Source organism: Triticum urartu, chromosome 2 (genome assembly GCF_003073215.2).
Source record: "Triticum urartu cultivar G1812 chromosome 2, Tu2.1, whole genome shotgun sequence".
Taxonomy (NCBI): Eukaryota; Viridiplantae; Streptophyta; class Magnoliopsida; order Poales; family Poaceae; genus Triticum; species Triticum urartu.
Window position 1 is genome coordinate 302282440 of NC_053023.1, and position 11665 is coordinate 302294104.

Genomic DNA, 11665 nt, shown 5'->3' on the forward strand with positions numbered 1-11665 from the left:
TATTGCCATAACTCATATAACAGATGCTTTTAGAAGGTTGAGGTAAATGATTTCCGAAGGTTTCTTGGTTATGTGTTGAAGGATAGATACAGCTAGATGTAGGATTTGCTAGTTTTGGGTGAGATATTATGCTTCCCATGTATCCCCAACACCTGATTGCATAACCAGAAAGTTTCGGGAGTTAAGTGGGAATTCAAGTAGCTCCTAGAATATCTTTCCAACAGACACATGATATGATATGGGGTGTATCATATGTTTGTTTCCGTCTTATTTTGCAAGCCAATCCTTTGTTTTGTTTTTTCAGTTCTGGTATTCGAGTTGCTTCGATGTCAAATGTGTTTCCATACCTTTCCTGAGTGGTGTTCTCGCATTTCTATGTGAATACTAATCCTTCATGATAAACGAGATTGTCATGTCAATCCTTTTCAACCAGCGTGTTTCTCTTCAAGTGGATCCGATCATTTTCCACATTCGCAACATCAACTCTAAGTCTTCTCAATGTTATATGTTTCATCTGTTCCAAATTGCCTTTGTTTTACCCACCCTCCCACCCTTTTTCTTCAAGGACTCAGATTTCTTAATCAAGTATCCATTTTATCGATGGAAGTCTCTCCATTCTTTTCCTTCATGTTCTTATCTGGTGATTCTCATGAAGATCATAAAGGAAGCTTCAAGTTTATCATTCTTTGTTTCTCTTATCTTTCCCGGTGTTTTCAATGCAATTTTTCAGTGTTGATCATATCCTTTTCCTCGTTTCAAATACCTTCTCATGCTGGTGCACCTCATAATCATTCCCCGCTTGCTATTCAATTGTTGCGGAGTGCTGAAGATATATCAAAGATTCATGTTTCCACTCTGCATTCGTTCAAGCTCTTTGGAGGTTGTAATCTCATTCAAGCCATTTAATTCAACTGGCGCAATCTATCTTTTAAATCATTTCAACGGTGTATCTTTTGAGTAGACCCTAACCCACAGGTTGTTTCCGAGGATCTTACCTGACACTTCTAATTTTACCGGAGCTATTCTCAAATCTTGCAAAGTTTGACGTAAGAATGAATTATCATCAGTCATATGTCTTTCTCCAAGATCTCTCAAGTCCTTTTCATCGTAAGTTCAACCTTTCTAATTGTCATTCTGGAGTGCCTCAGCAACTCATGGTGGTGTTTCTCATCAGCATTATCAACATTTGAAGACCGAAGAAGTGTTTCCTCTAAATCTTGTACCGTTCTCTTGAAGATTCATGGTTCTAGCGTTATGCCATCCTCTCATAATTGTTTTCGATTGAGAGAATTCTTTTCACCCATCCAGAGTAATTCAGGAGTCTTTTCAATTTGTTTCTCCGGAGCACATCATCTCAGAATTATTCATTCTAGCCTTCAGCTCTCGTTCTCCAAATCTTACCGGTGCATCGTTCAAATATCCTCTAATCAGTTCAGGATCTCTTCGTTCTCATGTACCTAAATCCTAGCAAGTATCATCATTCATTTTCCAATTCTTTCCGGTGAATTGTGCTTTTGCTACTTTCTTCTTCAATTCTTACGGTGGTCCATTCAAGATTTCTTTTTCTTCATTATCATGTCAATTTATTCGTTGCTTTAATCTTACCGGTGGATTGTTGAAGACCTTCTCAAGTTTGCGCCATATCTATCTTAATCCTTTCTATGAGAATAAGTTGTATGCAATCCGTTGCTTGTCTTGAATCTAAATTGGTGAAGGATACGCATAATGTAATTCTTATTATTGTTTCATCCAAGTGATCTAATTTCTTATTTCCGGAGTTGTTCATCATATCACATTCTCGGTTCGAGGTGCTTCATCTTTTGTTTCTGGAGTTCCATGTTTTCCGCTTAATCTTGTCGCAAAGATCCATCTAAATCATTGAAAGGCTTCTCCCGGAGTTATTTTCAACTTTCCTTTCGTTTGATCATTCTTTTATTACCGCAGTTCTTCATGGAGTTTCAACATGGTGGTTCGTCAAGGATTCTTTTCATTCTCTAATTGTTCTTCAAGTTTTCTCTCGAATTATGATCCGCCAAGCTATACTCGAAAATAAACATGGTGCTCAACACATGTTTTGTTTTGAGGAGTTCAAGCATTCTTCTTCTTGCATTTTGAAGTGAATTTCGTTCTACCTTATCATTTGAGGTGGTGTTATGTCATTCTTGGAAATTTGAGTTCGTGTTTCATGATTCACATTTTGTCAAGAATGAGATATTGTAAATCCACCAATCTCTTCATTGGTATTATCTTGGGTTATATTTCACCTAAAGCCTTCCATTGGGAATGTTACTCCTTGTGGTGATTACCATGACCCAAGTTCTTCATTTATCCTCCTGATGAAATAAGTTTCTCGTCTCCTTGTTCATATCAATCCAATCTATTGTTTTCGTTAGTGGCAGAATTTCACCTCAAGAATTCGAGTTTTCCATAAGCCCACAACAAGCTTACTCTTTTTTTGTTGGTTTTCCAACAACTCCGTTCGACCCTTCTCCTAAAGATGCTTTTTGAATGCTCATTTCAGGTAAAAGATGTTGTTTTCTTCTCTATTCCTTTAATTCCATTCTTTTATCTCTTCCGGAGGCATTGAGATGTTGCTCTCTTCACTCATCATCTCGGATTGTTAGGACCATGTTCTTTTCTTTCTTATCCTCTTAACCGGAGTGTCGTGTCCTCTTTTCAAGTATCCTCTCATCTGGTGAAGATCATGTTCAATTCCTTCCATTTACACTCGGAGTGCTATCCAAATTATATCATTCTTATTCCTTCTCTATCTTGTTTCAACCGGAGTGTTGTTGTAATTGACCTTTATCGTTCCTTGTACATCTCATTTCAACCGGACTGCTTCCATGTACTTCTTGTCCATTCCAACCCTTTTCTATGTCTTTCAACCTTCAAGGTTCTAGTAAGGTTCCTTGTTCCTCTTTTCTAATGGAGTGTTTTCAACTTCGTTCATCTCCGTTGTATTCTTTTCTAGAAATTGTTTAAACTCTCAATGTTCGTGGTTTCACTCGTTTGTCAAAGAAGCAACTTAGTTTTACCTCTCCTCTTCCTCTTCAGTTTCTCTCTGGTGCCATCCTAGATCTCGGGACGAGATCCTCTTGTAGTGGTGGAGTGTTGTGATGCCCCGAGTCCGATGCGCCAAGTGTCTTCCATTTATTCACTGACGTTGCCATGTCATTTGCTTGCGTGTTGCATTTCATCATGTCACCTCTTGCATTGCATCATGTTCATCTTTTATTATATTGCATTGCGCCATCCGTGTTTATTTTCATGGTCTCCGCACTTGCTTTGTTCTATGCTTCATGATGAGATGTGCCTCTTGTCATTTTATTGCATTTGTCATTATTGTTGTTTTTGCCTCATGATCATCTTTGTAGTGGGCATTTTTGTTGTGTGTTTTTCATCTTTGAGAACTCCTTCCCCCATATTCTTTGTTGTTCCATCTTGCCCTTCCATCTAAACCATCATCAAGTGCAACACCCCATGACTAGCTTCTTCCTTTCATTTCTCACACATTTATTGCAAGTGGCATTTTCCTGTCCTAGTAAAATGTTCACTTATTTTCTGTAAATATTACATCATTCCTACTCTCTCTCTATCAAATTTGATCTCAATTGAACTTGGTTTGGTTGGGTAAAAAATGCCTCAAGTATGGAATCTAATTCAAACTTGGAATATTTTTTTCCTCTAAAATGTCCAAACCATTTTTACAATTATGTGAATAAATCTAGGGTCATGGGGAGATTCTTATATCTCTCATACCCCTCTCATTTGTCCCTGAACTTGTCCTTCTATTTTCGGTGTGAGAATGTGGGAAAAGTTAGCAGCAGCAGCGAGTAGAGCAGCAGCCCACTAGTGACAGTCCTTCCCTGGGCTTCCTCCCGCCGAACATGCCCATCCATAGCCTCTCTACAGCATTAGACCTGCCGATCCATCCATCCCCCAAGGCCCACTTCTCCCGTAACCTAGCCCGACCGATCCCCAGCACTGTCCCTTCGCTCTCTCCCTCACGCCGTCATCCTCACGCAGGCACAGCCACCCCGCTCGAACCCTCTCCTCTAGATCCCCTCCTCCTCGTTCCTCCTCGCACCACCTCACACACCCTGCACCACATCGCCAGGGAGAGGAGCTCCCCAGCTCACGCGCACCCCTCTCTTCCATCGCCCCGCTGCCTCCATCCTCGCGTCGCCTCTCTCCCTTTCCTCCCGTCACCGTCTTCGGCGGGAGCAAGAGCTCCCTGCTGTCGCTCCGTCCGGCGGAGTCCAAGCCGCCGAGCAGTAGCGTGCCCTCGTCACGTTCCCCTCGCCCTCCTCCTTCGTCAGCCTCGTCGCCAGCCGACCGAACCGACAGGAGTTCCCTGCTGCACGCATCTCTGACGAGCGCGTTGGCCAGCGCTCGACGCCATCGACCTCGAGCTCCCGTGCCCTGCCTTGTCCGCGCGCCTGTGACGAAGCTCCGGGAGCAGCCATGGCCATGGATGCCGTCCACCGCCTCCATCTCGAAGCTCCGGCGTGCCCAAGCCTCCGAGGCGACCGGATCGACCTCCCCAAGCCCCCGTCGCTGGCCTACCATGTTTCTGCCACGCCGAACGACGACCAGCGCCTTCCCCCTACTTTCCGTGCTGCTTCGCCTTTGGTCCGTCTCCTAGCGAAGGAGATGACAGCACCCAGCCCCGTTGACCGCTGCACGCGCAGGCCCAGTGCACCCACCACGGCTTCCCCTCCTTGTGTGGGCTGCGCCCCTCTCCATGGCCAATTTCCTCCACGATGCCCGAACCTACATGATGACCCTAGACATGGGATTGCAAAACGCCAAGTACATGGATTTGCCAGGTTCCTCTCCGAAACGTGTACGAATACGCCCGGTGATGCGACAAGTACCTCTACCGGTGACCCTCAAAGAGTTCGGATTCGTCAAGTTCGACTACCGTGGCACGAACCACTACTCCCACGATGTCGTGTGTACCCTTACCGTTACCCCGAAGACATTGGAGTCATCAAGTACCTCTCTGATCGAACGTGAGCCACTACTTCCGCTACTATCAAACCCATTCCGCTCCGAAAATGAATGCTTCAAAGGTATAACCGCCGGAACAACGCCCGTGGACCGAATGCATATATTGTATGAGTTGAACTCCGTGTTTGCACCATGCCCGTTTGTTTCATGCATATCCCCGTTTGCCATCCCATCGACCCGTGGGAACCCGGTAACCGGGATCACCCCACCATCTTTTGCACGCTCCCGCCACACTTCCTTTGCACCGGTATCTCCATGAGCTACCGGAACCGTTATGTTGTTGTGGCAACATTTTCGGATTCATTCCCGTGGCCCCTTCTCCTTCCGCCATGGCGACAAATGCTCCATATCATGTTCATATCAACATTTTCATAAAAATTGCATAAACTTGAACATGTCATCCGCATCATGATAACAACATTTAAAATGTTTAAAATTTTTGTTTGCATTAAATTGTCAAATGCATATGAGGATTTACCGGAATTGTTCTTTGATGTTTCCGGCCTCATTTAATATGCCTAGCTGTGTATTTTACTCATGTTTCACCTCTTGCCATGTTAAGCAACATTTAATTTTGTTGAGTACCTAATCGGGAGTGAAACTAAATAATGGAATGTGGTGTTTTGTCAATATGCTTCCCGATGCATATTGAGCTCCACTTAACTTGTAGTGTTGTTTGTGCAGTTTGCCATGCCATGCCTCATTTAAACCGGACATGCATCATTCTTGTTTGCGCATCATGCCATGCTTATGTGATGATTTTTTACTATGTTGCTTGCTTCTTTCCGGGTTGCCTCTCTCATTAGCTTCAGTTTCGTTCCAGAGTTGTGAGGATTCGTTCAACTACTTCCGGTTGTCGTCTTCATGGACTCGTTCTTCTTCCTTGCAGGATCTCAGGCAAGATGACCATACCCTCGAAATCACTTCTATCTTTGCCTGCTAGTTGCTTGCTCTATTGCTATGCCGCGATACCTACCACTTGCTATATGATGCCTTCCATATTGCCATGTCAAGCCTCTAACCCTCCTTTCCTAGCAAACAGTTGTTTGGCTATGTTAACGCTTTGCTCAGCCCCTCGTATAGCATTGATAGTTGTAGGTGAAGATGAAGTTTGTTCCATGTTGGAACATGGATTATTGTTGGGATATCATTATTATATCTTGTTTACTTTAATGCATCTATATACTTCGTAAAGGGTGGAAGGCTCGGCCTTATGCCTGGTGTTTTGTTCCACTCTTGCCGCCCTAGTTTCCGTCATACCGGTGTTATGTTCCTTGATTTTGTGTTCCTTATGCGGTTGGGTTATAATGGGAACCCCTTGACAGTTCGCCTTCAATAAAACTCATCCAGCAAGGCCCAACCTTGGTTTTACCATTTGCCACCAAAGCCTTTTTCCCTTGGGTTCTGCAGACTCAAGGGTCATCTTTATTTTAAACCCCCAGGCCAGTGCTCCTCTGAGTGTTGGTCCAAACTAGAGTCCTTTGCAGCGCCACCTCGGGGCAACTTGAGGTTTGGTTTTAGTTGTAAGGAGTGCTCATCCGGTGTGCCCTAAGAACGAGATACGTGCGACTCCTATCGGGATTTGTCGGCACATCGGGCGGCTTTGCTGGTCTTGTTTTACCATTGTCGAAATGTCTTGTAACCGGGATTCCGAGTCTGATCGGGTCGTCCTGGGAGAAGGAATATCCTTCGTTGACCGTGAGAGCTTGTGATGGACTAAGTTGGGACACCCCTGCAGGGTATAAACTTTCGAGAGTCGTGCCCGCGGTTATGGGCAGATGGGAATTTGTTAATGTCCGGTTGTAGAGAACTTGGCACTCGACTTAATTAAAATGCAACAACAGCGTGTGTAGCCATGATGGTCTCTTTCTGGCGGAGTCCGGGAAGTGAACACGGTTTTGGTGTTATGTTTGAATGTACATAGTTTCAGGATCACTTCTTGATCACTTCTAGTTCACAACCGTGCGTTGCTTCTCTTCTCGCTCTCATTTGCGTAAGTTGGCCACCATATGTGCTAGTGCTTGATGCAGATCCACCTCACTACCTTTTACTACCCATATGCTTAAATAGTCTTGATCACAAGGGTGTGAGATTGCTGAGTCCCCGTGACTCACAGATTACTTCAATAGTTACAGGTGCTGAAGATAACCATGCAGGTGATGCAACCGAGCTCAAGGAGGAGCTCGATGAAGATCGTGTTCGTTGTGTTATTTCGTTTCAAGTTGATCAGTAGTGGAGTCCAGTCGGGGCGATCGGGGATCTAGCATTTGGGGTTGTCTTTCTTTATTTGGGTCCATAGTCGGACCTTGATTGTATTCTGGATGATGTAATGCTTTATTTATGTATTGTGTGAAGTGGTGATTGTAAGCCAACTCTTTACCCCTTTATTATTCAGTATATGGGATGTGTAAAGATTACCCCTCTTGCGACATGCCTACTATGCGGTTATGCTTCTAAGTCATGCTCCGACACGTGGGAGATATAGTCGCATCGTGGATGTTACAGCATTCATATAGAGTCATCCCTTGTTCTAGTATCGATTTGTAATCATTGAGTTGTAAATAAATAAAAGTGTGATGATCATCATTTTCTAGAGCATTATCCCAAGTGAGGAATAAATAAATAAATAAAAAGAGAGAAAGGTCATAAAAAAAGAGAAGGCCCAAAAAAAGAAAAAAATGAGAGAAAAAGAGAGAAGGGACAATGTTACTATCCTTTGCCACACTTGTGCTTCAAAGTAGCACCATAATCTTCATGTTAGAGAGTCTCTTGTTTTGCCACTTTCATATATAGTGTGAATTTTTCATTATAGAACTTGGCTTGTATATTCCAATAATGGGCCTCCTCAAGTGCCCTAGGTCTTCGTGAGCAAGCAAGTTGGATGCACACCCACTAGTTTCTTTTATTGAGCTTCCATACATTTATAGCTGTAGTGCATCTGTTGCATGACAATCCCTACTCCTTGCATTAACATCAATCGATGGGCATCTCCATAGCCCATTGATTACCCTCGTTGATGTGAGACTTTCTCCTTTTTTGTCTTCTCCACATAACCCCCCTCAATATATTCTATTCCACCCATAGTGCTATGTCCATGGCTTGCGCTCATATATTGCGTGAAAGTTTATAGGTTTGAGATTACTAAAGTATGAAACAATTGCTTGGCTAGTCATCGGGGTTGTGCATGATGAGAGCATTCTTGTGTGATGAAAATGAAACATGACTAAACTATATGATTTTGTAGGGATGGACTTTCATTGGCCATGTTATTTTGAGAAGACATAATTGCTTAGTTAGTATGCTGGAAGTATTATTATTTTTATGTCAATACGAACTTTTGTCTTGAATATTTCGGATCTGAATATTCATACCGCAATTGAGAAGAATTACATTAAAATTGTGCCAAGTAGCACTCCGCATCAAAAATTCTGTTTTTATCATTTAACTACTCGAGGACGAGCAGGAATTAAGCTTGGGGATGCTTGATACATCTCCAACATATCTATAATTTTTGATTGCTCCATGCTATATTATCTACTGTTTTCGACGTTATTGGGCTTTATTATCCACTTTTATATTATTTTTGGGACTAACCTATTAACCGGAGGCCCAGCCCAGAATTGCTGTTTTTTTGCCTATTTTAAGGTTTCGAAGAAAAGGAATATCAAACGAAGTCCAAACGGAATAAAACCTTCGGGAACGTGATTTTCTCAACGAACAAGACCCGAGACACTTGGACCCTACGTCAAGAAAGAAAAGAGGAGGCCACGAGGTAGGGGGGCGCGCCTACCCCACCCCCTGCCAGGCGCGCCCTCCACCCTCGTGGTCCCCGTATTGCTCCACCGACGTACTCCTTCCTCCTATATATACCTACGTACCCCCAAACGATCAGATACAGAGCCAAAACCCTAATTCCACTGCCGTAACTTTCTGGATCCACGAGATCCCATCTTGGTGCCTATTCCGGAGCTCCGCCGGAGGGGCATCGATTATGGAGGGCTTCTACATCAACACCATAGCCCCTCTGATGAAGTGTGAGTAGTTTACCTCAGACCTACGGGTCCATAGTTATTAGCTAGATGGCTTCTTCTCTCTTTTTGGATCTCAATACAATGTTCTCCCCCTCACTTGTGGAGAACTATTCGATGTAATCTTCTTTTTGCGGTGTGTTTGTTGAGACCGATGAATTGTGGGTTTATGATCAAGTCTATATATGAATAATATTTGAATCTTCTCTAAATTCTTTTATGTATGATTGGTTATCTTTGCAAGTCTCTTCGAATTATCAGTTTGGTTTGGCCTACCAGATTGATCTTTCTTGCAATGGGAGAAGTGCATAGCTTTGGGTTCAATCTTGCGGTGTCCTTTCCCAGTGACAGTAGGGGCAGCAGAGCACATATTGGATTGTTGCCATCGAGGATAACAAGATGGGCTTTTCTTCATATTGCATGAGTCTATCCCTCTACATCATGTCATCTTGCTTAAGGCGTTACTCTGTTTTTAACTTAATACTCTAGATGCATGCTGGATAGCGGTCGATGAGTGGAGTAATAGTAGTAGATGCAGGCAGGAGTCGGTCTACTTGTCTCGGACGTGATGCCTATATACATGATCATACCTATATATTCAAGTAACTATGCTCAATTCTGTCAATTGCTCAACAGTAATTTGTTCACACACCGTAGAATACTTATGCTCTCGAGAGAAGCGATTAGTGAAACCTATGCCCCCCGGGTCTATCTTCATCATATTAATCTCCTACTACTTAGTTATTTCCTTTGCTATTTACTTTGCCTTTATTTTACTTTGCATCTTTATCATAAAAATACCAAAAATATTATCTTATCATATCTATTAGACCTCACTCTCGTAAGTGGCCCTATAGGGATTGACAACCCCTATTTGCGTTGGTTGCGAGGATTTATTTGTTTTGTGCAGGGTACGAGGGGCTCGCCCGTAGCCTCCTACTGGATTGATACCTTGGTTCTCAAAAACTGAGGGAAATACTTACGCTACTTTGCTGCATCGTCCCTTCCTCTTCGGGGAAAACCAATGCAGTGCTCAAGAAGTAGCAGCAGGACCTGAAGAATAGAGCAGGTCCGGCCAAGTCGATCTATGGATCGCGGGGGCATGCCCCGATGCGCGACGATGGCTATCAAGCCAAACATGACAAGCATAATCACGCCAGGTCCGAAAGCCGCAGACAGACTACATCCAAACTACGTCGCGACCTGGCCTGATATAGAGGCGCCGCACACCCCCTCCGCTTCACCGATGAAGTAATGGAGCATGAATTCCCAGAAGGGTTTAAACCCATAAATATCGAATCATATGATGGAACAAAAAATCCTGCAGTATGGATTGAGGACTTTCTTCTCCATATCCATATGGCCCACGGTGATGATCTTCATGCCATTAAATACCTCTCGCTAAAACTCAAGGGACCAGCTCGACACTAGTTGAACAGCCTGCCCAAAAACTCCATTGGCAGCTGGGAGGACTTGGAAGACGCCTTCCGCGACAACTTCCAAGGAACATACGTCTGACCCCCGGATGCCGACGACTGAAGTCACATAGTTCAACAGCCCAGAGAGTCAGCCAGGAAATTCTGGACAAGGTTCTTAACTAAAAAGAACCAGATCGTCGACTGCCCGGATGCCGAAGCCCTAGCGACCTTTAAGAATAGCATCCGCGACAACTGGCTCGCCCGACACCTCAGCCATAAAAACCCAAAGTCCATGGCGGCCCTCACGGCACTTATGACCCGCTTTTGTGCGGGCGTAGATAGTTGGCTAGCCCATAGCAATCATAATGCAAGCGAACCTGGCACCTCCGAAGCCAAGAATAACAACGGCAAGCCCCGACACAACAGGCATAAGCGTTGAAAAAATGGTGACAATACTGATGACACGGCAGTCAACGCTGGATTCAGTGGCTCCAAGTTTGGTCAGCGGAAGAAGCCATATAAAAGGAACAATTCGGGCTCTTCCAGCCTGGACCGCATACTCGATCATCGATGTCAGATCCACGGCACCCTTGATAAACCAGCCAATCATACCCACCGAAGTTGTTGGGTCTTTAGACAGGTCGAAAAATTAAACGCCGAAGACATGGAGAAGGGGTCGCAAAGCGAGAATGACGACAAGGAGCCCCATCCGCCATACACGGGGGGGGGGGGAGCCAGTCGCCCCAAAATTCAACCCATGGTCGTCCTGCCCGATCACTTTCGATCGCAGGGACCATCCGACCAGTATCCGTCACGGCGGTTCAGCCGCACTGGTCCTTGACCCAATTATTGATGGATTCCACCTCATGCAAGTCCTCATGGACAGCGGCAGCAGCCTCAACCTGCTCTATCAGGATATAGTCTGCAAAATGGGCATCTTTCCATCTAGTATCAAGCACACAAAAACTACATTTAAAGGAGTAATACTAGGTGTAGAGGCCTGCTGCACGGGTTCAATCACATTGGAAGTTGTCTTCGGATCCCCGGACAACTTCCAAAGTGAAGAATTGATTTTCAACATCGTCCCCTTCTTGGACGAATTACATTTGCTTGATTCAATGTGGTACCACACTATGCTTATCTCAAACTTAAGATGCCCGAACCACGCGGTGTCATAACAGTCAATGGAAACACGGAGCACTC